The sequence below is a fragment of the Mustela nivalis genome (genome assembly GCF_964662115.1).
Source record: "Mustela nivalis genome assembly, chromosome: 5".
Lineage (NCBI taxonomy): Eukaryota > Metazoa > Chordata > Mammalia > Carnivora > Mustelidae > Mustela > Mustela nivalis.
In genome coordinates, this window is record NC_139024.1 from 157,209,631 (window position 1) to 157,214,198 (window position 4,568).

Sequence of the window (4,568 nt, forward strand, 5' to 3'; positions counted from 1 at the left end):
CCCAGTGCTCCGTGCAATATGTGCCGTCCTCAATACCCACCACCAGGCTCATCTTACCCCACCATTCCCCTCCCCTCCAAAACCCTCAGTTTGTTTCTCAGAGTCCACAGCCTCTCATGGTTCATCTCCCCTTCTAATTTCCCCCAATTCACTTTTTTATATGTCCTTTGATATTAGAGCCTATTATCAAATATACACTTTGATTTATGTTTCTAGACTAAGTGTTTGATGGTTGTCAGCTCTTCCTAACACTGTATGATGTTTAATTACCGTGTTTTTCTGTTTGCTATCCCTTTGACTCACCATGGTTTATTAAATGACTGGCTTTTGGTCCCATATTGAACTCGAGTTGGAAGAGGTGAGTCCAGTTCCAAAACGGAGGGCCTTGATCCAAAGGAATCAGAGTAGTTGAGAAAACTGTTTATTGGTGGTTTGAGCTTTGAAACAACAGATGATAGTTTAAGAGAACATTTTGAAAAATGGGGTACACTTACAGATTGTGTGGTGATGAGAGACCCCCAAACAAAACGGTTCATAGGGTTTGGTTTTGTCACTTATTCTTGTGTTGAAGAAGTGAATGCAGCAATGTGTGCCTGACCACACAAGGTTGTTGGGCATGTATTAGAGCCAAAGAGAGCTGTTTCTAGAGAGGATTCTGTAAAGCTTGGTGCCCATCTAACTGAAGAAAATTTTTTGTTGGTGGTATTAGAGAAGATACAGAAGAATGCTGTTTGAGAAATGACCTCCAAAAATATGGCAAGATTGAAACCATAATAGTATGGAAGACAGGCAGAGTGGAAAAAAGAGAATTTGCTTTTTTAAGTTTTGATGATCATGATACGGTTGATAAAATTGTTGTTCAGAAATACCACAGTATTAATGGGCATAACTGTGAAGTGAAAAAGACCCTTTCTAAACAAGAAATTCAGGGGTGCCTGGGTGGCTCAGTGGGTTAAGCATCTGCCTTCAGCTCAGGTCATGATCTCAGGGTCCTGGGATCAAGCCCCACATTGGACTTTCTGCTCAGCAGGGAGCCTGCTTCCCTCTCTCTCCTTGCCTACCTCTGCCAACTTGTGATCTCTCTCTCTGTTAAATAAATAAATAAAAAATCTTAAAAATATAAACAAGAAATGCAGTCTGCTGGATCACAAAGAGGTCTTGGAGGTGGATCTGGAAACTTTATGGGTCATGGAGGAAATTTCAGAGGTGGTGGTAACTTTGGCTGTGGTGGATACTTTGGTGAAAGAGGAGGCTATGGTGGTGGTGGTGGCAGTAGAGGTAGTTATGGAGGAGGTGATGGTGGCAACTATGGTGATGGTCCTGTTGATAGTAGTAGAGGAGGCTATGGTGGTAGTGGGCCAGGATATGGAAACCAAGGTGGTGGATACGGAGGTGGTGGTGGAGGTTCTGATGGTTACAATGAAGGAGGAAATTTTGGAAGTGGTAACTCTGGTGGTGGTGGGAACTATAATGATTTTGGGAACTATAGTGGGCAACAGCAATCAAATTATGGACCCATGAAGGAGGGCCGTTTTGGTAGAAGAAGCTCGGGAAGTCGCTATGGTGGTGGTTGGATCTGGTGGTGGAAGTGAGGGATATGGTAGCAGAAGGTTCTAAAAAAATTTTCAGAAGAAAAGGGCTACAGTTCTTAGTAGGAGAGAGAGCAAGGAGTTGTCAGGAAAGCTGCAGGTTACTTTGAGACAGTTGTCCCAAATACATTAGAGGAAATGTAAATTTTGCCACAGAAGGAAGAATGGATCTGTAGTCAGAAAAGTTACTGCAGCTTAAACAGGAAACCCTTCTTGTTCAGGACTGTCATAGCCACAGTTTGCAAAAAGTGCAGCTGTTGATTAATGCAATATACTGTCAATTAGATGTACATTCCTGAGGTCTTTTATCTATTGTAGCTTTGTCTTTTTTCCTTTTCATTGCATCAGGTAAATTGCCGTGTAAATTGTGGTAGTGGTACCAGGAATAAAAAATTAAGGAATTTTTAGCTTAAAAAAAAAAAGCCTTTTGTTATGAGTTGAGAAGTGAACACAGTACTTTAGGTTTGCTATACCACTAAAGAAGGCAGCAAACATCCAAGATACACGTAGTTTCTAAAATTTATGTTAGTTTACCACGTGGAAAACATTACCAGGTCAGTTTATGCCTTGGGTCCTATAAGAACCCAGGTATCCTTTTCAGAAGGGTCAAGCCTAGAGTTATACTTCATGGAATTTAATGTTATGAAACCAAATATAGGAATTTTCATTCTGTGCTTGTGAATATTTTCCATATTGGTTTTAGCCTTGGGCCAACTTTTAACTATTATTATAATTTTAATCTGAAGGTGAACGTGACAAAAAATAAGAGAGCACAAGCTGAAGAAACAGATGTTAAAAAAGGTGTGCAGGGGCCCCTGGGTGGCTCAGTGGGTTAAAGCCTCTGCCTTCAGCTCAGGTCATGATCCCAGGGTCCTGGGATTGAGCCCGGCATCCAGCTCTCCACTCAGCAGGGAGCCTGCTTCCTCCTCCTCTCTCTCTCTGCCTGCCTCTCTGTGTACTTGTGATCTCTGTGAAATAAATAAGTAAAATCTTTAAAAAAAAAAAGGTGTGCAATGTTTTCACTGAAACAGGTTTTTCATTTTTCATAGTATAGACTCCATTTTCTAATACTGTAGCATGAATTTACAAATTAATTTTTTCCTTGAAATGTAAGATGAATGAAGCAAACATATTTAAATATAATTTGAATGTGCAGAATGAGGTGGAGAGAAAATGATCAAGAAAATTAGAACATATTTACGTTTCAGAGGGAAGAATTCACAGCTGTTGTGTTCTTATGTAGTCCAAAGATACCCATGTTCCCATGATGACGAGCCTTCATTTCACCCATAGTCAGGATTCTCGTTCGGCAAGTTACTGAGTCCATGAACTACTGATTAGCCCCCGCTTTTTTGTACTAACACCATGATCACATTTGCATTCAAATGCAACAACTGAACTAAGATTCCATGAAGTCTCTATTTAAATTGGATGTTGGAGGAAAATTAGACGTGGGACTGGTAGAAATGTTGGTTAATTTGGTTTGTTAAATGTATTTTTGTTGTGATATTTGTAGTCTTTTTATATGCACTCCTGTTGGTCACATTTGTAGGTGGATCTCTGCCCAATTAAACCAGGAGAGCCCTCTGCTGGTCTATGCGTGCTCCAAGTAATGTTTATGCAGGACTCTAAAGGCTAGAAGGTTAACATGGTGTAGCCCATGGGGACTGGTGCGCACAGAGGTGATTAACAATTCTTAGACTATTGTCAGAGAGTTATCCAAACAACTATTTTACGAAAGCTTCTCTTAAGGCATGTTTCATCTTCTCTTTTCTTTTTAGATATCCTCCATGGAAATTAATTTCAGAGATGAACCTTTTTTTTTTTTTTTTTTAAATTATGTTATGTTAGTCACCATACAGTACATCATTAGTTTTTTAAAAAACTTTTTTATTTTTTGGGGCACCTGGGTGGCTCAGTGGGTTAAAGCCTCTGCCTTTGGCTGAGGTCATGATCTCAGGGTTCTGGGATCAAGCCCCACAATGGGCTTTCTGCTCAGCTGCTCAGCAGGGAGCCTGCTTCCCTTCCTCTCTCTCTTCCTGCCTTTCTGCTTACTTGTAATCTCTGTCTGTCAAATGAATAAATAAAATCTTAAAAAAATTTTATTTTTTATTAACATATAATGTATTATTAGCCCCAGGGGTACAGGCCTGTGAATCGCCAGGTTTACACACGTCATATCACATACCTTCCCCAATGTCCATAGCCCCACCACCCTCTCCATACCTCTCTCTCCCTGGCAACCCTCAGTTTGTTTTGTCAGATTGAATCTCTTATGGTTTGTCCCCCTCCATATCTCCTCTTGTTTCATTTATTCTTTTCCTACCACCCAACCCCCCGACGTTGTCTCTCAACTTCCTCATATCAGGGAGATCATATGATAATTGTCTTTCTCTGATTGACTTATTTTGCTGAGCATAATACCCTCTAGTTCCATCCATGTCATTGCAAGTGGCAAGATTTCATTTCTTTTGCTGGCTTTGGCTGCATTGTATATATATACCACATCTTTTTTATCCATTCATCTGTTGATGGACATCTAAGTTCTTTCCATAGTTTGGCTATTGTGGACGTTGCTGCTATAAACATTTGGATCACTACATTTGTATCTTTAGGATAAATACCCAGTAGTGCAATTGCAGGCTTGTAGGGTAGCTCTATTTTCAACTTTTTGAGGAACCTCCATGCTGTTTTCCAGAGTGGTTGCACCAGCTTGCATTCCCACCTATGGAGTAGGAGGGTTCCCCTTTCTCCGCATCCTCGCCAGCATCTGTCATTTCCTGACTTGTTAATTTTAGACATTCTGACGGGTGTGAGGTGGTATCTCATTGTGGTTTTTGATTTGTATTTCCCTGATGCCAAGTGATGTTGAGCACTGTTTCATGTGTCTGTTGGCCATCTGGATGTCTTCTTTACAGAAATACCTGTTCATGTCTTCTGCCCATTTCTTGATTGGATTATTTGTTCTTTGGGTGTTGA

At 40.5% G+C, this 4,568-nt stretch overlaps 1 pseudogene across 1 annotated transcript; it reads left to right on the top strand.

The window, feature by feature from the left end:
- The first annotated feature begins 389 nt into the window (after positions 1-389).
- Positions 390-1,694, top strand: LOC309865366 (heterogeneous nuclear ribonucleoprotein A3-like; annotated as a pseudogene). Its single transcript has 2 exons — positions 390-947; positions 1,137-1,694. The product of its transcript is annotated as a heterogeneous nuclear ribonucleoprotein A3-like (transcript).
- The last annotated feature ends 2,874 nt before the right edge of the window (positions 1,695-4,568 follow it).